General features: G+C 39.3%; 1 protein-coding gene across 1 annotated transcript in view; it reads right to left on the bottom strand.

Annotated features, from left to right (window-relative positions):
• Positions 1-24,732, bottom strand: part of LOC100347410 (FUN14 domain-containing protein 1) — a 265,389-nt gene that overhangs the window by 2,865 nt on the left and 237,792 nt on the right. The window lies entirely within an intron of this gene.

Raw genomic sequence — 24,732 nt, forward strand, 5'->3', positions numbered from 1 at the left:
GAGCCATGTCACTGTGGCCTCCTGAGAATAGCTACTAATTGGTACAGTATGCTGTGTTCTCTTGAAAGACCCCAATTGATGATGATACCATTTTCCTCATTAAAAATGGTCACATTCACATACCTACTTTGAAAACCAGAGGGTTTCATTCACTCTGTTTTTGGTGTTTGTACTTTTTAAACATTTTAATTTGGAATACTTCATTTTCAAATAACATCTTCAATGCAGCTGATCACAACTGATGATGATGAATGTATCTACATTTTTCAAAAATAATCTGTCATCAGTTTTCATGGAGATCATCACAAGAAGTTAATTTACAATAATGACACAAAGAAAAACCCAGTGTTCAGTGGAGTATAGCTGTTTGCCTCTTTGGACAAGGAATACCACAATAATAACCATTATTATCTATGTGCTTGAATTATTCATATTTTATTTATATGTTTATACACATATGAATGCATGCATTTCTGCCCTGGGTTTGTACATAAACATGATTCACTTATCAATGTAAAGAAAATCATATTAAATCTTTTGACTGTCCTCTACACAATGATTCACTTAAACCTGAATGCATATAATTAACTAAAGATACTCACAGAACAAACAAATATTAGAAATCTCTGTAATCCTAACAAAAACAATTCCCTTCCTTTGACCAAAAGGAAAGAGGGGGCATTAAGAAACTAATGATGAATGTCTTCAAATTTTCAGCTGATATGAGACTCCAATTCAATGAGCAAAATGCCAAGCTGGGTTCATACTGACATATTCATATTTATCTTTTTAAGTGGCTCCAATATACATACATATACATACACACACACATGCACACATATTCTTTTTGCATTGTGTTTCTTCTACAGTCTCTCAAAAAATAAAAGTTTACTTTAGAAACAATCAAAACACTCTCAGTCTCTAAAATTGAAGCTAGCTAAAGGGAGTGGGCATTGTGGCACAGTGAATTGAGCAGCTGCTTTGGATACTCACATCCCATACTGGAGTGCCAATCCAAGTCTCTGTTACTCTGCTTCCAATCTAGCTCCCTGCTAATGAATCTAGGAAGCAGGGGATGACGGCTCAAGTACCTGAGTTCTTGCCACCCATGAGACCTGGATGGAGTTCCTGGCTCCTGGCTTCAGCCTGGCCCAGCTTCACTGTTGTAGCCATTCAGGGAAAGAACAGTGAATACAAGATCTCCTTCTCCCCCTCCCTCTCTCTCTCTCTTTCTCTCTCACCCTCCCTCCCTCTCTTCTATCCTCCCTCATCCATCCATTCTTCCTTCCCTTGGTCACTCTACCTTTCAAGTAAATAAATGAATTAATCTTTTTTTAAAAAGCTAACAAAAGTGTTTACCCAATAAAAATATTCTTGGGTAGAGGATACAGCACGCTTCAGTATATGCACTCACAGAAAGACATCCTTTTACCTTTTCCTATAGATCTTTTATAATGGTATATAAAAGGTAGCCCCCAAGCCCCCCCACCAAAAAAATTAAAAGAAGTACATATTAAAAATAGCTATTACTTTTTGCTGGTGTGTTCCTCCTCAAAGTTCAGAGCAAGACTATCAGTCACCATATTGAGGAAGAAAATAAACAAACATAAGTGGGATTCTTTCAAAGCCACGCTTTTGTCTGTGTTTCCCTGCCTTGGTGGGATGCCTCCACCGCAGATGGTGAGGCTGAGCCCTTCAATTCAAAACTGGTGCAGAGAAAGTTGCAAGGAAGGGCGGAAGTAACTTATTTGGAAACCTTTGTGACCTCATCCTTAAACTTAATTTAGTGACCAGCAGAGCCTACAGGGTCCCCCTCAGAGACTGTTCTGGGCACAGCAGCTGCAGGCTCACACGCCCTGGATAGATCAGGAAGAACCAGCTTTGTACTTTCCTCAGCAGGATATCTGTCAGTCTTTGTTGAGCCATCATTGCTTAATGACTAGACACATAGACATATAGACATGTTATGGGATATGCACTGGACACGTCATAGGCCTGATTTCAAATTCCCTTGGCTTGCCTTTTTACTGCAGCTTTTACTCTGGCAGTCAGTTGCTCTCAGGAATGGCCTAGAAGCCTCTCACCTAAAGTCCACTGTGTGCCTCTACCAAGACTTACTTCCTAAATGTGGAGTCCAATATAAATGACCCAAAAAAGGGTCTCTTGGGCCTAGTGTTGTGGTACAGCTGGTTAAGCTGCCTCTTGAGATGCCTGTATCCCATATAAGTGCTGGTTTATGTGCAAGCTGCTCTGCTTCAGATCCAGCTCCTTACTAATGTGCCTGGGAAAGCAGCAGATGGGCCTCGTGCTTGGGCCCGGCTACCCATGTGGGAGACCCCAATGGAGTTCAACGTTCCTGGCTTAGGGGTTGGCATATACCAGCTATTGTGGATTGTGGTCATTTGGGGAGTGAAGTAGCAGGTGGAAGATATTTCTCTCTCTCTCTCTCTCTCTCTCTCTCTCTCTCTCTCTCTTTTTCCTCCCTCCCTCCCTCCCTCCCTCCCTGTAACTCTACCTTTCAAATAAATAAATCTTAAAAAGTATCTTGTTTATAAACAATAATGAATTTCAAAATGTGACAGTGGAGCAATAAACAAAGCATTAGTACCTTCAAAGTGTGGGCCCTGTGAGTACATAGGTCAATATCCACAACTAGCCCTGTTATCTTGCTTTCTTGAAGAGAACGTCTCTGCTACAACCTCTCTTTAGCATATGTTCAATTAAATTTGGGAATGTGAATTAACATCTATTGATATGGGGCTGACACTGTGGAATAGAAGTTTAAGCCTCAGCCTGCAGTGCCAGCATTCCATATGGGTGCTGGTTTGAATCCAAGCTACACCACTTCCCATCCAGCTCTCCGCTAATGTGCCTGGGAAAGCAGCAAAAGATGCCCCAAGTGCTTGGGCCCCTGTACCCACGCAGGAGACCCTAAAGAAGCTCCTGGCTCCTGGCTTTGGGTCAACCTAGCTCTGGCTATTGTGAGCATTTGGGGAGTGAACTAAAAGATGGAAGATCAGTCAATTCTCTCTCTCTCTCTCTCTCTCTCTGGTTCTCCTTTATACTTTGACTTTCAATAAATAAATAAATTTTTTTTAAAAAATCTATTAAATCTTAATCAGTAAGGAGTGTAGTTAAGGCTCCCGTCTTCTGTCCCTTGGATATTCAATTCTGAGATATCTTATACTCAGTTCCTAAGGGTCCCTAGTAGAACCCAGATTGATAAAACAACCCTAGATTATCTTTCTATCCTTGCTTGTTTTTGCTCTTCTCAGCTGCTCTTTCCTGTTCCATAGATCAGCTCCCAAAAGAAATGATCAGCACACAAGCCCTGGTCTCACTATCTGCTATAGTGGAAGCCCTAGACTAACACAGCCTAGAAGACAGGTTAGATGGTTGAGGGTTAGAATGAGAATCTGGGCAAAGAAACTAGTTTGAAACCAATAGTAACAAATACATGGGGAAAAATATGGTCTCAAAAGTTATAAAGGAGGATCAAAGGATCTGGAAGTTGATTAGATATGAGCTGTTAAAGAGAGAATCCAAATCTAACTAAACGTTTTTGTCTTTGATTGAAAAATGGAGGGTGAAATCATGACCAAATCAAGGAACTCAGAAGAAGAAAACTTGAGTATGAACACAGAAAATTTGATTCTGGACCTTTTTGGCTCTAAGTACCACCAGGGTGATCCCTCAGTAAAAATGTATCAGCAAAAAAAAAAAAAAAAAAAAAAAAAAAACCCTGCTTAAAAGTACAGTGATAAATTTAACTATAAATGCACAAATAAACAGTTATTGAATACAGAAAGAAAGTTGGAGAAATCTCCAAAAAATCATAATGGCATCCATTCTTTATTTTTATTACTTAAACTCCTGCTGACAACCTATTATGCTTTAAAAATACTTCTGTAAGAATTATAAATACAATGGAAGGAAAAATTATATAAACTAATTACTACATCAGATGCGTTTAGTGTGAAGTGTTTCTAAAATCTATACTTAAAAATCTCAATGTTGTTATATTACTTTTCTTGCCATTATCATATCTCTTCAGATGACATAATCTCCTTGAGAACTTAAATAAATTCAAACTTTTATTAGGAAACTAAATCATTAATATTACTACTGTATAGGAAACTGCCAAAGTTATAAGTTTCCAAAGGTTTTCCATCTGACCTAAGAAACTTGGCCAAGAACTGTTAGGCAATTTTTCTTTAAGTAATTTACTGTAAAAGCATGCAATCTTTCATTTCCACAGGAAACAGACATCAAGTTGGTTTTTAGGTGATAGACCAAAATTTGCTTTATATAGAATCATCAAATTTGGCTTTCTGAATTTATCTTGATTAAAATAAAATCTACCTGAGTATTTCTGAATTTACCTTCATCTAAAATATATTAAAAAGAATAAAAATAAATATATAAATAAAATTTATTATATACTATATCCATTCTCTCTAAAAGTTTATCTTTGGGATTACCTATGCTTTCATTATTATCAGGCTTTCTAATGATTAAACAATCCTTATGAAACAAAGTAGTGGCACTGGCATGGAATATAGAGTGACTTTCAGGGTTTGTGTTTGGAGCAGTGGTTAAGATGCTGCTTGGCACATTCGAATCCATGTGCCTGGGTTTGAGTCCTGGCTCCAATTATGATTCCAGCTTCCTGCTAATATGTACCCAGACAGGCAGCAGGTGATCATTCAAATAATTTGGGTCCCCACCACACATGTGGGAGACTCAGATTTGAGTTCCAGGCACCAAGCTCCAGACTTCAGCAGGTCCATCCCCAGCTGTTTCGAGAATTTGGGAAGTGAAGCAACAAATGGAAGATTCATTTCTCTATCCTTTCTCTATCTCTATCTCCTTCTCACCAACTGTTTCTATGTCTTACATATAATAACAATAAATGTTCTTTTAAACTGTTACCTTGCTTTTTTACTAAAAACCAATATATGCAACTTCTTAGATATGGCCAAAAGCAAGACAAGATACTTCAGTAGACAAGATTAGGAAGACACCTTAGCTAAGACAGGAATCAGAGCAGACTTAAACCAAGTTAATACATGGAAAAACCTGCCCCAAAGCCTGTGAAACATAAAATATCATAGAATTATGAGAAAACAGAAGACTTTTATTAAATGAAGTATAGGAATATGTTCTCTAGAAAAATGGTGTTTTGGGTACAGTGGCTTAAGCCACTGCTTGGGACACCTGAAACCTATAGAGTAGTGCAATTTGAATCCTGACTATTCTGCTTCTGATCCAGCTTCCTGCTAATGCATCCTTGGGTTAGCAGTTGATGATTAGAGTGCTTCGGCACCAGTCACCCACACAAAAGACGCAGGTGGCGTTCTAGTCTCTTGACTTCTCCCTGGCCCTGCCTTGGCTGTTACAGGCATTTCAAGCAGATGAAAATAAATAAACTTTTTTGAAAAGGAACAAAAAAGAGAGGAGAAGATGTTTGGCATGATGGCTATGACAGCACTTGGGACATCCACATAGCATATGGGAGTGGCTGCATTCAAGTTCGGGCTCTGCATTCACTTTCAACTTCCTGCTAATGCACACCCAGAGAAGCAGCAAGTGAGGGGTCAAGTACTTGGGTCAATGCTATCCATGTGTGATTGACCCTGGCTTTGGCCTGGCTCAGCCCAGACTGTTGTAGGCATTTAGAGTGAACAAGCAGTTGGAAAATCTGTCTCATTTTATTCTCTCCATCTCCTTCTCTGTCTCTTTCTCTCTCTCTCTCCAACTCTCTCTCCCTCCTTCCCTCTCTCCCTTCAAAATAAGACAAAATAAATAAACTTAAAAAGAGTGAAAATTTATTAAATCTTAAAATAGCAAAATGAACAAAGTAAACATATGCAATGTTAAGAGATTAACTGTAGAAAACAACTTTGTACATGTAAATGCACACTTATGTAAGATACAGAAAAAATGGAACAAAAACATAAATAAGACACTGTAAAACAAATAGTGCAAGTAATTACAGTAAATAGATTTTTAAAATGATAGTCACCTTTATAGGTAGCCAGGGAAATGTAAACTAAAAAAATGATCAGATAACATTATGAACTTGTAACATTGGAGAAAAGAAAACTGTTTCGTATCTGTTAGACCTTGTAGACTAAGAGGGAATGGTCATTTGAGGATACTACTAGGAGGTGTATAAATAGGTACAGCCAATTGGAAGGGAAATTGGGCAAAATGTATTCAAATGTAAACTACATTTTGTATTATTCAACTGCCCCACTTTTAGATATGAAGCACAAAAAAAATTGGCACAGGGAAGGGTGTACAACGGTGTTCACTGACTTTTTTGTAGTACCGTAATTCTGAAAAAAAAAAAATGGATAGTGGACTTCGATAAGAGAAGGACTAAATAAATATTTAATTATTTATCTGAAGGAATCCAGAATCAAGAGGGTTTTTAGTCAAAGAAATATTTAACCTTATTATTACTGTTTTACTGTTTCACAAGGAAAATTTATTCATGTATCACATGAGTAATTAAAAAGCAAACAAGGACTCTCTTGAGGATTATGCTGAGTGAAAAAAGCCAATCCGAAAAAGTCACATTCTGCATAATTCCATTTATGTAACATATTTAAAATGAGAAAATTTCACAAATGGAGAACCAATTAGTGGTTGCCAGGGTTTAGAGATGGGGTGTGAAGGGAGCGGAGGTGGATGTCATTATAAAAGAACAACACAAGGGATCCTTGTGGTGACAGAACCGCTAAGTTCAGTATCTTTACCATGTTGGTGGATATATGGACCTATACACATGATAGCATTATACAGAACTAAGCACACACATAAATGAGTACAAGTAAAATTTTGGGAACCTAAACAAATATACTGATTTTAACATTCTTAACAACCTGGTTGTAATATTATAGTTTTATAAAAATGGTACCATCAGGAGAAGCTAAGTAAAGTGTTAAGAGACTACATGTACAATGGACAGCAACAAGGTCATGTATGACAATAGAACTCTGACCCACAACTTCTGGAGCAATGTGTTTAGACTGGTTGTAACTCATTCTATAACTTCCACCTTCCTATTTTTTTTTTTTTTTTTTTTTTTTTTTTTTTTGACAGGCAGAGTGGATAGTGAGAGAGAGAGACGCAGAGAGAAAGGTCTTCCTTTTTGCCGTTGGTTCACCCTCCAATGGCCGCCGCTGCAGCCGGCGCACCGCGCTGATCCTGGCAGGAGCCAGGAGCCAGGTGCTTTTCCTGGTCTCCCATGGGGTGCAGGGCCCAAGCACCTGGGCCATCCTCCACTGCACTCCCTGGCCATAGCAGAGAGCTGGCCTGGAAGAGGGGCAACCGGGACAGAATCCGGCGCCCCAACCGGGACTAGAACCCGGTGTGCCGGCGCCGCAAGGTGGAGGATTAGCCTATTGAGCCACGGCGCCGGCTCCACCTTCCTATTTTTGACACCTGATCAACCCAGGATCAACCAGATAAAGTCAAATATGAGGAAACTTCAAAAAGGTTAATGGAAATATGGAATTAAAAGATAAGTTAATTTTGGTGCAAAAGAAATTTGAAATTCATGCATAGTTTATTTATAAAACATATTTTCCATGAAAAGGAATTAAGAGATAAATATATTTTGGTGCAAAAAAGATTTGAAACCCATGCATAGTTTTTTCTTAAAAAGCATTTTCCATGAACTCCATGAGGATCCCTTTTACATCTCTAAATCCATCATAAAAGATACCCCACATCTCATTAGCCCACCCCCGGTTTTCCTATGCCATTAATCTCCAATCAGAACACAGCTGAGGCTTTTCCTTTATCCACTATAAAATTTCTCTATTTTCCTGTCTGCCTTTGAATCCTTGCAAAATGCGTACAAGTGATAGAGCCTGATCCCCTTCCACCAGCAAGTTCTGGAAAATAATCTGTTTGTTCTCATTTAGGTACCTATTTTTTTTCTCACAGTGTAGACAGATCTCTCTGTGTTATTTCTTATGAGCTCATGTAAATTTTCAACTACTTCAATAAAAAATTCAGTTTAAAAATAATGCCTAGAATTAAAGAGTTCTTTGTTCAAGCAATGACACTTAAGTCCCCTCCCTACTCCACACAATGTGTTTTTCCCTCTCCCTACTATAGACGTCCATGACAGAGGTGCCACTGCTTAGACCACAGGACAAAGGAACAGCAGAAAAAGGATGGAAATAAAAATACTGGAGTAGGCATTTTGAAATTTCTTTTAAATTGCCAAAGCACTAGACCAGCTTCAATTACATGTAATATGCCACTAAATTTTAATTGTCTGACTACTTCATTGGATTATGGAATGTTGTGGGGAAGAGATTTCCTAAATCTAAGGTCAAAGGCAATTTTTTTAAATATTTAATTTGCCATTTAGAACTTGGCAACTATGTATACCCCAGAGATTTCACAACAGTTTCTAAAAATGGATTACTTGAGACACCTGGGGGCAAGGATGACCAAGGAATATTGGCTACGTACCCAAGTTCAAATCTGCTACCCACAAATCTACAAGACTATATAATCAACCAAACCATTCATATCATCATGACTTAAACTCAGCACATTAATACATATTCCAAAGCCATCAACAAACCAGTTTAAGATTCAAAGCAATGGTCACAGGGCCCTCAGAAGTAGCTTAATCTTCAGAGGTATATTGCTAAACATTGCATATGATATTTCTGTGTGGTCTTTTAAGCCTCTGCTTCTCAGAGTACAGTATGAGATGAACAGCAGTTGCAAAACCAGAAAGAGCTTGTTAAAAATACAGAAGCTCAAGTCCACCACAAACATACTGATTCAGAATCTGCCTGTCAATAAGACCCTCAGATGACTCGTTTGCACTTTCAGGTCTACAAAGCACCACTATAAGCTAGCTCAAATTTGGTTAGATAAAGAAAGTTTGGTTAAGCATTTAAGAATGTGCACTATTTCAAAATTCATGTATGAATCATGAAGCAATTCTCTTTGATAGTGCAAGAAAAAACTGAGCATTTAATTTCACACTGTTTTCCTTGAAAAGCTAAAAATCTTTTCTAAAAATATCTTCTTTCAAATGCTTAAAAATTATTTTGTCAGGCAGGCTTTGTGGTGTAATGGGTTAAACTGCTGCCTGGGATACTGATGTCAGCATCCCATATGGCACTATTTGGAGTCCTGGCTGCTCCACTTCTGATCCAGCTCCCTGCTAATGTGCTTGGAAAAGCAGCAGAAGATGGTCCCTGCATCCATGTAGGGAATCTCAGTGAAGTTCCTGGCTCCTGGCTTTGGCCTGGTTCAGCCCCAGCTACTGTGGTCATTTGAGAAGTGAACCAGCAGATGGAAGATCCCTCTCTCTCTTTCTCTCTCTCTCTCTCTCTCAGTAACTCTTTCAAATAATAAAATAAATCTTAAAAAATATTATTTTATCAAAGTTTAATTACAAATTATAAATCATACAGACTCAGCAATTAGAGATGACGTTGTTTAGCAAGTACAAGAATGCATCTGCTCAGAGGTCAAGAAGCAGCATTATAAATTATGAATCTGCAAAAGAAAAATGCAGGTCATATCGATCTTTTCATGCCCAAGTAAAAAATGAATAAGGAGATTCTAAGGAGTGATGAGTACATGCTTATGAAACATGGATTTCTTCCTATCATATTTAGATTTATTTATAGTTAACTGGATTTTTGTCAAATACATATGTCAATGCAAAGTTATAATTGGCAGGGGAGCCTATCTCGCCTAGTGATAGCAATCTAATGATAGCTAACAAGTAAATATATTTTGAATTAAAACAGTTTGATAGATAAAAAGAAAATAAATCACAATTAAATGAGCTGGTGTTAATATTTGTCACTAGACATAACTGCTATCATTGTTTACAATAATAATAGCAAACACTTACACAATGTTAATTATGCATCAGACATTTTCTAAGTATTTGTTAGTATTTTATCATCCTCATTTTACACATAAAGATATTTAGACACACAGAGGCTAAGCAACTTTCCTAAAAATCTCATCACTAGGAAAATAGACAATCAGGATTGGAATCCACAAAGTCTTTCTCCAAAGCATACCTTTAACACCATACTATCACATCTGGCATAGCTGTTGCATAAAATCTATCAATTTCATACATTAATAATATTTCATAATGATAAAAGTATTTTAACCAAAATTTGAGTTAGAGAACAAAAAATAAGAAGTCAACCCTAATATATTAAATACTAACATAATTTATAGCTAAAATAAGAAAGATACTGGTCTTCTCTTATTTGATTTTTGAAGTAAGCCAATTCTCGAAGACATTTCATTCTCACATAGCACGCAGTATTCAACTTAACTTCAATCACATTCGGTAGAAATTTTTTTATGATGGTGGTGAACAGAAAAATAGATAATCAGATAAAATTAAATGATTATCTATACACTGATTTTTAAAGCAGATAAGAGAGAAAATTCTGGGGCCAGTGCTGTGGCACAGCAGGTTAAAGCCCTGGCCTGAAGTGCTGGCACCCCATATGGGAGCCGGTTCTAGCCCGTTACACTCCTCTTCCGATCCAGCGCTCTGCTAAGGCCTGGGAAAGCACCTGGAAAGGCAGCAAACAATGGCCCAAGTACCTGGGTCCCTACCATGCATAGGGAAGAATTAGATGGAGTTTCTGGCTCCTGGTTTTGGCCTGGCCCAGCCCTGGCTGTAGCAGACATTTGGAAAGTAAACGAGCAGATGGAAAATTCCTTTCTCTCTCTCTCTGTCTCTCTCTCTCTGACTCTCTCTCCCTCCCTCTCCTTGTCGCTCCCCACAGATCCCCCTTTCTTTTTATTTTTGGCGTTGATACGCGCCTGTCTTCGGTGTCCCGCGGCACACACTAGAGTTGCCACAGGCTCTTACAAGTCCTATCCATCAGGCAAACCGAATCCGGGTCCTCTCTTCGCCATGTTGTGAGGAGGTTTTTAGGCGCTGATGCGTGCCTGTGTTCGGTGCCCTGCAGCGCATACTCTGCTCTGCTAGAACTGCCTGCAGGTGTTTACAAAACCTATCAGGCAAACCGAATCCAAGCCTTCTCATTGCCGTATTGTGGGGGAGACTTATTAGTGTTGGTTTGTGCCTATCTTCGGTGACCTGCAGCTCATACTCTGGTCGAGCTTTGCTGGCGCTTACCGCCTTAAATCAGGCAGACCGAATCCAAGCCTCCTAATTGGCATGTTGAGGGGAGGCCTTATTTTTCTCTATTTCTCTATCTCCGGGCATTTCTATTTCTCCCATTTTACTTCTGTCTGCCAACATTCCTATTTCTCTTTTACTTCTAAACTTCTGTTTCTCTTATCCCCGCAGCTTTCCGGCACCTCGCCCCGCCGGCGGGTTCCCGGCTCTGCGCCGCTTCAGCCCGCGCGCCTCTCTCATCTGCGCAGCTTCCCGGCTTTGCGCGGCTCGGCTTCGCGGTCTCCACGCTTAACCCTTTCGCGTCTGAACCACGGCCTACGCCAGCGTTCCCTATCTATTCACGCCCCGTGCTCTCTCTGCACGCGGCGGCTTCCGCGAGTAACACAGCGTAGCTTGCGTCTCCGCCACTAGGATTCAATCTAAGTTCCCCGGGCTAGCCTGGCGAATTCAACCCAGCGTACGTCTCCGCCCCACGATTTGGCTTCCCGTCCTTTGCTCCCCGGGCTAATCAGACGGATCCCAATCTGGCTTACGTCTCAGCTTCTGGTTTCAACTTTTCGCCCCCTATTCCCGGGCTAACTTGAGAATCCCAAAGTGGCTTTCGTTTCCGCCTCGGCCTGCCCCCCACGGCTTCAATTTCCCTAACATTTTTCTCTACCCGGTATGTTTCCCTAAGTTTTCTCCCAACGATATTCCTCCCTCATTTCTCCTGGCCTCTCCCCACAGTCCGCATCCGAGTCTGTTTGTTCTAGCTTTCACTTTCGCTTTCGACCTTAGAAATTTCTCCCAGCTTCCCCCCGTAGTCCGTATCCGAGTCTATGCCTAGGCTTTCAATAGCTTCTTCCGGCACCCTTTTCGTCCGGCTTTTCCCTAGGCTGTTTGCTAGTTTCTCTCTCCGATATTTTCCCTAGTTCTTCCCGTTTCTTCCCTCCTAAGTTTCATATCCGTCCTAGGTTTCCTAATCCGAGTCAGGTTTCCTATCCGAGTCACGGCACCATTATGTCGCTCCCCACACTCCTTATCCATCTTCCTCCTTCCCTACCTCCCTCACTCTCATTCTTTCTCCTTCTCACTCATCTTTTCAAATAAATAAATCATTTTAAAATGTAAAACCAGAATGTCCAAGTAGTAAAGTGGTAGAAGGTGAGGTCAGCTCTAGTAGACAGGCTCTTTCCACAATGGGCCTTCTAAGGAATTTGGATTCTATTCAAAATTTAATGTGAAGCCATAAGTGGGGCCCAAACATAAGATATTTTTGTGGGGAGCAACCCGGACTAGACTAAGTTACTGGAATTAAGACTTATTCCATGCATCTGCTCTCCCACAATATGGCGCTGGGAGAGAAGAAAACAGCTTCTACACAGCTGCCTCCAGTTCAGCCAATAAACTGTAGGACTTGCTCCTGATTGGAGGAGAGCAGCGTACTCGGCGTGTGGGCAGCCGAGTTGGGATTGGCAGAGGAGGACTATAAAGGAGGAGAGAGACGGCATGCACCAGGAACATCTAAGGGGAACATCTAAGGGGAACACCTGTGCAGCCCCCGAGAGAGCCGGCCGGCGGTGTGCTGCTCCCCTGCGGAAGTGGGGAAAGTGGCCAGGGGGAACCGCCCTTCCACGGAGGTGGAAGGGACAGTAGCCAACCCGGGAAGAACCAGCAGCAAACCCGGGGAGGGCCGAGCAGACGAAAGAACAGCGCAGGGTCCTGTGTCGTTCCTCCACGAAGAGGGGGAGCGACATAATGGTGCCGTGACTCGGATATGAAGCCTAGGCAGGGTTTAGTGTCGTTCCTCCATGAAGAGGGGGAGCGACATAATGGTGCCGTGACTCGGATAGGAAACTTAGGAGGGAAGAAATGGGAAAATATCGGAGAGAGAGACTAGCAAACAGCCTAGGGAAAAGCCGGACGAAAAAGGTGCCAGAAGAAGCTATTGAAAGCCTAGGCATAGACTCAGATACGGACTACGGGGGGAAGCTGGGAGAAATCTCTAAGGTCGAAAGCAAAAGTGAAAGCTAGAACAAACAGACTCAGATACGGACTGTGGGGAGAAGCCAGGAGAAATGAGGGAGGAGTATTGTTGGAGGAAAGCTTGGGGAAACATACCGGGTAGAGAAAAATGTTAGGGAAATTGAAGCTGCGGGGGCATGCCGAGGCGGAGACGAAAGCCACTTTGGGGTTCTTAAGTTAGCCCGGGAATGGGGGGCGAAGAGTTGAAACCAGAAGCGGAAACGTAAGCCAGGTTGGGATCCGTCTGATTAGCCCGGGGAGCAGAGGACGGGAAGCCAAACCGTGGGGCGGAAACGTGAGCTGGGTTGAATTCGCCAGGTTAGCCCGGGGAACTTAGATTGAATGCTAGTGGTGGAGACGTAAGCTACGCTGTGTGACTCGTGGAGGCTGCCGTGCGCAGAGAGAGCGTGCGGGGCACAAGTAGATAGGGAACGCTGGGCTAGTGCAAGACCGCGGAGTGTGCGCGCAAAGCCGAGCCGCGCAGATGAGAGAGGCGCGGGCTGAAGCGGCTCAGAGCCAGGAAGCCGCCGCGGGGCGGGTACCGAGAAGCAGTCTCGGGGCGGGCGCCGGGAAGCCGTAGGGATAAGAGAGATAGAAGTTTAGAAATAAAATGAGAGAAATAGGAATGCTGGTAGATAGAAGTAAAACAGGAGAAATAGGAATGCCCGGAGATAGAGAAATAGAGAAATAGAAAGGCCTCCCCACAACACAGCAATGAGAGAGCTTGGATTCGGTCTGCCTGATTAGTAAGGCGGTAAGCACCAGCAGGCGGCTCGACCAGAGTATGAGCCGCAGGTCACCGAAGACAGGCACGCATCAGTGCCTAAAAACCTCCTCACAGCATGGCGAAGAGAGGACCCAGATTCGGTTTGCCTGATTGATAGGGCTTGTAAGAACCTGTGGCAACTCTAGCAAGTAGAGCAGAGTGTGTGCCGTGGGACACCGAAGACAGGCGCGTATCAAGCCAAAAAATAAAAAGAAAGGGGGATCTGTGGGGAGCAACCCGGACTAGACTAAGTTACTGGAATTAAGACTTATTCTATGCATCTGCTCTCCCACAATATGGCGCTGGGAGAGAAGAAAACAGCTTCTACACAGCTGCCTCCAGTTCAGCCAATAAACTGTAGGACTTGCTCCTGATTGGAGGAGAGCAGCTTACGCGGCGTGTGGGCAGCCGAGTTGGGATTGGCAGAGGAGGACTATAAAGGAGGAGAGAGACGGCATGCACCAGGAACATCTAAAGGGAACATCTAAGAGGGAACATCTAAGGGGAACACCTGTGCAGCCCCCGAGAGAGCCGGCCGGCGGTGTGCCGCTCCCCTGCGGAAGTGGGGAAAGTGGCCAGGGGGAACCGCCCTTCCACGGAGGTGGAAGGGACAGTAGCCAACCCGGGAAGAACCAGCAGCAAACCCGGGGAGGGCCGAGCAGACGAAAGAACAGCGCAGGGTCCTGTGTCGTTCCTCCACGAAGAGGGGGAGCGACATAATGGTGCCGTGACTCGGATATGAAGCCTAGGCAGGGTTTAGTGTCGTTCCTCCATGAAGAGGGGGAGCGACAATTTTAAATAAAATTTACTTTTAGAAATGAATTTTTACTTCATTTAAAAATAAAAATATACCTGATTTATTTTAACACATTTCATAAAGAAATAATACTAATACTTCACAAACTCTCAGTAGAATACATCCCAACATATTCTATTACTTTAATATTGGATTAAAAGGCATCAAAAGAAAATTATAAATCACTATCTAATTATCATTGAAGCAAAAATCCTTAATAAAACTTTAGTAAAGTGAATCCAGCAACAATTTTAAATTATTAGATTTTTGATGATATATTTATGTCAGAGTGGAATATAGGTCAGGAATACAACGTTCATTTAACAAATGAAAATCAGTCAATCTAACACATAATATAAATCATAATATAAATATAAGACAAAAACCACATTGACTGATGCAGGAAAATATGTATCAAATTCCAATAATTATTCATAATAAAAATTTTAATAAATCAGAAGTAGAAGGGAACTTTCTCAAATGCTGAAGGGAATCTGCAAAACATCTAGAACTGACATCACAGATGAATGCTTTCCCACTGCATTTCGAAAGAAAAGATATCTAAATTCATCACTGCTGTTAAGCAGTATATTTGAGGTTCTATCCAATAAAACATAGAATAGGAGTAATGAGAGGGTGAGAGAAGTAAATAGAAAGGACCTACATTGAAAAGGAAGAAATAAAACTATTTTTATTGACAGATGACATTATTCTATATATGAAAAAATAAGAATAACAGTAACAAAACTAGTAAATAATTTTATGATAGCTATAGGACATATGACCCATGTTTTAAAAATCAATTGTATACTCTAGCAATGATGAATCCAAAAAATGTGATTAACAATTCAATTCATAAAAGTATCAAAATCAGTAAGAAACTTAAAATATACTTAAGAACAGAATTGCAAGTCTTGCACATGGAAAACTACAAAGCATGTAGAAAATCCAAAAGAACAAATAAAAAATTCTGAAAGCAAGGTTTCAGGATGAAATATTAATATACAAAAATCAATTGCTCTCTGAATTCCAGTAATAAACAAGTGAAATCTGAAATTAAAACAGAATACTATTTACATTAACAGCCCCAGAAAAAAAATTTAAAATATATACAAGATTTATATGAACAAAACTATAAAGCTGACAAAAAAAGCAAAGAATAACTAAAAAAATATGAAATATATCCACTTATTTGGAAGAAAATTTTGTCAAGATGTCAGTTCATCCAAACTTAATCTAAGGATTTAGCACAATCATAAACACAATATTGATACTGACAAATTATTTTGTGGATATTGACAAACTGATCCCAAGTATATGAAGAAGTAAACCATACCTCTTATAAGGAGTTAACAAAAACCCAAAATTTATAATGAACTCAAGCAACTAAGTAGCAAAACCACAAATAACCATAATTTTAAAATAGAAAAATGATATAATATACTTTTCTCACAAGAAGATGTACAAATTGCTACCAGACAAGAGAAAATAATATTACTAATCATGAGGGAAATGTGAACCAAATCCATAGAGAGATATCACCTCACACCCGACAGAATGACTATAAACAAGAACAAAAGTAGTAAGAATTGGCAAGGAAATGCCAAAACTTGAGTACATACAAAAAATGGGGCATTACTAAGGACTAAAAGGAAATGAGGTGTTGGGATAATTGAATATCTATGTATCAAAATTCAGTTTAAGATCCTCATCTCATACACCAAAAACTAAATAAAAATGGATCATAGTCCTAAATAGAAGAGCTAATGATATGAACTTACAAAGAAAGCACAGGATAAAAATTTGTAGTGTTGGTTTAGAAAAAGTACAAATCATAAAAGAGAAAATGATATACTGACCTTGCTTAAATATTTTGAAAATCAAAAGATATCAATAATACAATAAAAAGACAAACTACAGATTGGAAAATAATATCTGCATATCATATTTGTGGTAAAGGATTCTTATATATGTAAAGAATAATTTGAAGTTAATGATAAGACAAACAACTCAAGTAAGAAATTAGCAAAATAATGTTAAAAAGGTATCTCAAGGAAGTCATATGCATATGAATGATTAATAAATACATGAAAAATGTTCAACAACACACAAGAGTGTCGATTTGCTAAGTCAACATCAAGAGTCACTATGCACTTACTCCTCATGTAGGATCTCTGTCCTTAACGTGTTGTACAATGTGAATTAATGCTATAACTAGTACTCAAACAGTATTTTTCACTTTGTATTTCTATGTGGGTGCAAACTGTTGAAATCTTTACTTAATATATGCTAAACTGATCTTCTGTATATAAAGATAATTGAAAATGAATCTTCATGTGGATGGAATGGGAGAGGGAGCAGGAGATGGGAGGGTTGCCGGTAGGAGGGAAGTTATGGGAGGGAAAAGCCATTGTAATCCATAATCTGTACTTTGGAAATTTTTGTTTGTTTGGTTTTTGTTTTTGATATTCATGTACCATTTTTGCATAATATGCATTTTCCATGAAGTTTTTGAAGACTGTTACATGTATGGATTTCTCTTTTTTTTTCAAACTTTTATTTAATGAATATAAATTTCCAAAGTACAGCTTATGGATTACAATGGCTTCCCCCCCATAACCTCCCTCCCACCCGCAACCCTCCCCTTTCCCACTCCCTCTCCCCTTCCATTCACATCAAGATTCATTTTCGATTCTCTTTATATACAGAAGATCAGTTTAGCATACATTAAGTAAAGATTTCAACAGTTTGCACCCACATAGAAACACAAAGTGAAAAATACTGTTTGAGTACTAGTTATAGCATTAAATCTCAATGTACAGCACACTAAGGACAAAGATCCTACATGAGGAGTAAGTGCACAGTGACTCCTGTTGTTGACTTAACAAATTGACACTCTTGTTTATGGTATCAGTAATCACCCTAGGTTCTTTTCATGAGCTGCCAAGGCTATGGAAACCCCCTGAGTTCACTGACTCTGATCATATTTAGACAAGGCCATGGTCAAAGTGGAAGTTCTCTCCTCCCTTCAGAGAAAGGTACCTCCTTCTTTGATGACCCATTCTTTCCACTGGGATCTCACTCGTGGAGATCTTTCATTTAGGTTTTGTTTTTTTTTTTTTTTTTCCCAGAGTGTTTTGGCTTTCCATGCCTGAAATACTCTCATGGGCATTTCAGCCGGATCCACATGCCTTAAGGGCTGATTCTGAGGCCAGAGTGCTGTTTAGGACATCCGCCATTCTATGGGTCTGCTGTGTATCTCACTTCCCATGTTGGATCATTCTCTCCCCTTTTGATTCTATCAGCTAGTATTTGCAGACACTATTCTTGTTTATGTGATCCCTTTGGTTCTTAGTCCTATCATTACGATCAATTGTGAACAGAAATTGATCACTGGGACTAGTGAGATGGCATTGGTACATGCCACCTTAATGGGATTGAATTGGAATCCCCTGGTATGTTTCTAACTCTACAATTTGAGGTAAGTCAGATTGAGCATGTCTGGAATTGCACATTTCTTCACTCTCTTATTCCCACTCTTACATTTAACAGCAATCACTTTTCAGTTAAGTTTCAGCACTTAAGAAGAATTGTGTATTGATTACAGTATTCAACCAAAAGTATTAAGTAGAACAAACAAAAAAATACTAAGAGGGATAACATATCAAGTTGCTCATCAACAGTCAGGGTGAGGGCTGATCAAGTCACCATTTCTCACAGTGTTCATTTCATCTAAAGGATCTAGAAAACCTACAGCAAACCAGACCCAAAAATAGTTGGAGAAGAGAAATAATTAAAATCAGAGAAGAAATCAACAGGATTGAATCAAAAAAAAATTACAAAAAATCAGCCAAACAAGGAGCTGGTTTTTTGAAAAAATAAACAAAATTGACACCCTATTGGCCCAAATAACTAAAAACAGAAAAGACCCACATCAATAAAATCAGAGATGAAAAAGGAAATGTAACAACAGACACCACAGAAATAAAAAGAATCATCAGAAACTACTACAAGGACTTGTATTCCAGCAAACAGGGAAACCTATCAGAAATGGATAGATTCCTGGATACATGCAACCTACCTAAATTGTACCAGGAAGATATAGAAAACCTAAATAGACCCATAACTGAGACAGAAATTGAAACAGTAATAAAGGTCCTCCCAACAAAGAAAAGCCCAGGACCAGATGGATTCACTGCTGAATTCTACCAGACATTTAAAGAAGAACTGACTCCAATTCTTCTCAAACTATTCAGAACAATTGAAAAAGAGGGATTCCTCCCAAATTATTTCTATGAAGCCAGCATCACCTTAATTCCTAAGCCGGAAAAAGATGCAGCATTGAAAGAGAATTACAGACCAATATCCCTGATGAACATAGATGCAAAAATCCTCAATAAAATTCTGGCCAAGAGAATGCAACAACACATCAGAAAGTTCATCCACCCAGACCAAGTGGGATTTATCCCTGGTATGCAGGGATGGTTTAATGTGCGCAAGACAATCAATGTGATACACCACATTAACAGACTGCAGAAGAAAAACCATATGATCATCTCAATAGACGCAGAGAAAGCATTCGATAAATTACAACACCCTTTCATGAAGAAAACTCTAAGCAATCTGGGTTTGGAAGGAACATTCCTCAATACAATCAAAGCAATCGATGAAAAACCCACAGCCAGCATCCTATTGAATGGAGAAAAGTTGGAAGCATTTCCACTGAGATCTGGTACCAGACAGGGATGCCCACTCTCACCACTGCTATTCAATATAGTTCTGGAGGTTCTAGCCAGAGCTATTAGGCAAGAAAAAGAAATTAAAGGGATACAAATTGGGAAGGAAGAACTCAAACTATCCCTCTTTGCAGATGATATGATTCTTTATTTAGGGGACGCAAAGAACTCTACTAAGAGATTATTGGAACTCATAGAAGAGTTTGGCAAAGTAACAGGGTATAAAATCAATGCACAAAAATCAACATCCTTTGTATACACAGGCAATGCCATGGCTGAGGAAGAACTTCTAAGATCAATCCCATTCACAATAGCTACAAAAACAATCAAATACCTTGGAATAAACTTAACCAAGGACGTTAAAGATCTCTACGATGAAAATTACAAAACCTTAAAGAAAGAAATAGAAGAGGATACCAAGAAATGGAAAAATCTTCCATGCTCATGGATTGGAAGAATCAATATCATCAAAATGTCCATTCTCCCAAAAGCCATTTATAGATTCAATGCAATACCAATCAAAATACCAAAGACATTCTTCTCAGATCTAGAAAAAAATGATGCTGAAATTTATATGGAGACACGAGACCTCGAATAGCTAAAGCAATCTTGTACAACAAAAACAAAGCCAGAGGCATCACAATACCAGATTTCAGGACATACTACAGGGCAGTTGTAATCAAAACAGCATGGTACTGGTACAGAAACAGATGGATAGACCAATGGAACAGAATAGAAACACCAGAAATCAATCCAAACATCCACAGCCAACTCATATTTGATCAAGGATCCAAAACCAATCCCTGGAGTAAGGACAGTCTATTCAATAAATGGTGCTGGGAAAAATGGATTTCCACATGCAGAATCATGAAGCAAGACCCCTACCTTTCACCTTACACAAAAATTCACTCAACATGGATTAAAGACTTAAATCTACGACCTGACACCATCAAATTATTAGAGAACATTGGAAAAACCCTGCAAGATATAGGTACCGGCAATGACTTCTTGGAAAACACCCCAGAAGCACAGGCAGTCAAAGCCAAAATCAACTATTGGGATTGCATCAAATTGAGAAGTTTCTGTACTGCAAAAGAAACAGTCAGGAGAGTGAAGAGACAACCGACAGAATGGGAAAAATATTTGCAAACTATGCAACAGATAAAGGGTTAATAACCAGAATCTACAAAGAGATCAAGAAACTCCACAAAAACAAAACAAACAACCCACTTAAGAGATGGGCCAAGGACCTCAATAGACATTTTTCAAAAGAGGAAATCCAAATGGCCAACAGGCACATGAAAAAATGTTCAAGATCACTAGCAATCAGGGAAATGCAAATCAAAACCACAATGAGGTATCACCTCACCCCGGTTAGAATGGCTCACATGCAGAAATCTACCAACAACAGATGCTGGCGAGGATGTGGGGAAAAAGGGACACTAACCCACTGTTGGTGGGAATGCAAACTGGTCAAGCCACTATGGAAGTCAGTCTGGATATTCCTCAGAAACCTGAAGATAACCCTACCGTTCGACCCAGCCATCCCACTCCTTGGAATTTATCCAAAGGAAATGAAATTGGCAAGCAAACAAGCGGTCTGCACCCTAATGTTTATTGCAGCTCAATTCACAATAGCTAAGACCTGGAACCAACCCAAATGCCCATCAACAGTAGACTGGAAATTTATAATAAAAAAAAAAAGAGAAAAAAAAAGAAAACCTCAATGCAAAACCTCACTGAAATACCATTACTCACTCACTAGATAGGCTGCATTGTGAACGACAGATAATATTAAGTGTTGGTAAGTATGTATAAACCTGAAACTCTATTGCTAATGAGAATGCAAAATGGTACATTTTGCCAACAGCATGGCAGTTTCTTAGACCATTAAACATACAATTGCCACACCACTCAACAATACTACTGCTAGGAATCTAACCAAAAATAAATAATTGAAATAAATAAACAAACAAATAAATAAGTAAAGAAAGTCCAAATACTTCTAGGCAAATATTCACATTAATATTATTCACAGTGGCTCTAAACTGAAAAACATTCAAATGCCCATCAATTAGTGAGTAAATAAAATACAGTATATACATACAATGGAATACTTTTAAAGAAAAAAAAATGAACCTGGATTTCTACTACCAAATGGGTGAACCTCAAAAATATTGTGCTAAGTAAATGAAATCAGACACAAAAGGTTGTTTATTACATGAATTCATTTGTATGAAAAGTCTAAAAAAGGTAAATTTATAGGGACAGAAATTGGAATAGGAATTTACCTGAAATTGGCATCAGAGAAAATGTTATGACAATGGAAATATTCTAAACCTGACTGGCTGTGATGGTTGCACAACTTCACAAATTTATTAGAAAGTTGGGGTTGGTGCTATGGCATAGCAGGTAAAGCCACCGCCTGCAGTGCCAGCATCCCACTTGGGTGCTCGCTCTTGTCCTGGCTTCTCCACTTCCTATCTGGCTCTCTTCTGGCCTGGGAAAGCAGTAGAAGATGGCCCACGTCCTCAGGCCCCTGAACCCGTGTGGGAGACTGGGAGGAAGCTCTTGTCTCCTGGCTTTAGATCAGCACAGCTTTGGCTGTTGCAGCCATCTGGGGAGTGAACCAGCAGATAGAAGACCTCTCTCTCCTTCTCCCTCTGCCTCTCTATAACTCTGCTTTTCAAATAATAAATAAATCTTAAAAAATTATTAGGAAGTCATTTTATTGTAGGCTTGCAAATAATAATTGTATACTTAAAAAAAGTGAAGTTTAGTGTATATCAAATATACCTCAATAAATTTGCTTTTCCATTTTTTAAAGAAGCTTATTTATTTATTTAATTTGAAAGAGCAACAGAAAGAGAGGAAGAGACGAGACAGAGAAAGAAAGAAAGATTTATCCTCCTTCCACTGGTTCTCTCCCCCAAAGGCTGTAACAGGCAGGTCTGGGAGAGGCCAAAGCTAAGAGCCAGGAACTCCAGCCTGGTTTCCAACATGGGTTGTAGAGATCGAAGTATTTAGGCCATCTTGTCATCCCTCCATGTGCATTAGCAGGAAGCTGCATTGGAAGTGGAATAGCTGGCACTCTTATATGGGATGCCAGCACTGCTAGCAGCAATTTAACCTACCACATCAAAAAACCAACCCCTGTTCCTTTTTTAAAAAATGTCATTTCTGGGGCTGGTGCTATGGCATGGGAGGCTAAGCCTCCAACTGCAGCACCAACATCCAATTTGAGTGCTGGTTCATGTCCCGCTACTCTTCTTCCAATACAGTTATCTGTGGCCTGGGAAAGCAGTGTAAGATGACTCAAGTGCTTGGGTCCCTACACCCACATGAAAGACTGCAAGGAAGCTCCTGGTTCCTGGCTTTGGACCAGCACAGCTCAGCCTTTGGGGTTATTTGAGGAGTGAACCAGCAGATGGAAAACCTTTCTTTCTCTCTCCTTCTATCTATACTTTACCTCTCAAATTAATAATAAAGTCATTGCTATGATGAAATCTGTAAGCTTTATGGTTTTTATGTATCAATAAATTTAATATATCTTCCTTCCTTCCTTCCTTCCTTCCTTCCTTCCTTCCTTCCTTCCTCCCAAAGTCAAAGAGAGAGAGAAAGAGGAGAGAGAGAGAGAGAGAGAGAGAGAGAAATCTATCTGCCATTCACTGGTTCACTCTCCAAATGACTGTACTAGCAAGGGCTAGGCCAAGTCGAAGCCAGTAGCCAAGAGTTTCTTCCAGGTCTCCCACATGGGTGGCAAGGATACATATATTTGGGCCATCTTCTGCTGCCTTCGCATGCCATTAGCAAAGAGCTGGATGGGAAGTGGAGCAGTCAAGACTCAAACCAGTGTCCATATGGGATGCCAGCATTGCAAGGCCGTGGCTTTTTCTGCTATGCCACAACCGCAGAACCTTTTAATATATTCTTGTATTTGTAAATCAATATTCATATTTCCTTTTAAAATAAATCTATACTGCAGTACTATAGACTTCGATTTGTACACAAAAGTTTTAAAAGAATTAAGTAAAAAATAAGAAAATTCCCATAGTATCTTGCATACAATAATAGATCATCTTGCACAACTCTCTTTGGAGGACCTTTTTTATACTCTATTAATTCACTCCATGCTCCTGGACAGAAGCCAGAACACACATAAGATTTTTAAATACAAGCTTCATTAGAAATATCTGAAGAAAAGAGTAAATCACTTCTTTGCAGCTGTGATCACAACTCAGAGTATCTCTATTTCTTCAGTGCTTCAATAGACTAGAGCCAAAGTTTACTGAATAATTATGGATAACTACAATGGCATTGATTGGCAATTTCTACTCTAAATTCTATGCTAAAATGCAACTTTAATGTATATATAGTAATCTTCTGAATTTATCTCTGAAATTCATTCTAAATATCATACCCTATTTACCTTACACTCAACAGACCTTTCGATGTCCTTTAGACAAAAGAAATAAAATGCTAACCTTATACTGCTATGCATACAAAACAGGACATAAGTCAAAGATAAAACATATTGGTTAAACCACCAATCTATTTTACTTTAGAAATTTTTCCAGCAATATACCAAATATTTAAAATCTACAATTTTAAATAAGAAATGCTTCTCCTAAGATTCCTTACATTTTTAAAACTTTCATAGTTACTATATTTTCCTTTATCTACTATATATATTCCTTATTCTCATGAACAAAATCTCAATATCAATTAAATTCTAGCAAATTAACTAATCTAGTATTCTACTTTGAAATCTTAAATCAAGATCTTTTCCCCTCAAATGGATGAATATTTGTTCCTTAATTTTTGCACAACAATCCTTTTTTTGCCATTCTGTTACCTAGATGCAACTATATGCTGTCTGTAAAACACACATAGATGAAATGACATACGTACCCTGAAAATCAAAGGATGGAGATAAATATTTTTGCATAAGGTAAACAGAGGAGAGTAGAAATAGCCACACTCATAGCAGGAAAAATATACTTTAAGTTAAAAAACAACAACAAAAAAAAAAACTAGGCCAAAAGACAAAGAAGGATATCATATGTGTAAAAATCAGGATCCATGGGGGATTGCTCAGACTTCCCAAGATACCAAAATCTGCAGATGCTCGAGACTCTTATATAAAATGGCATAGTATCTGCACATCACTCACACATGTGCTCTCATATACTTTAAATCACCTATAGATTAGATATACCTAACACAACATAACAACTATATAAAAGGTGGTTACATTGTA

The sequence above is a fragment of the Oryctolagus cuniculus genome, chromosome 5 (assembly GCF_964237555.1).
Source record: "Oryctolagus cuniculus chromosome 5, mOryCun1.1, whole genome shotgun sequence".
Taxonomy (NCBI): domain Eukaryota; kingdom Metazoa; phylum Chordata; class Mammalia; order Lagomorpha; family Leporidae; genus Oryctolagus; species Oryctolagus cuniculus.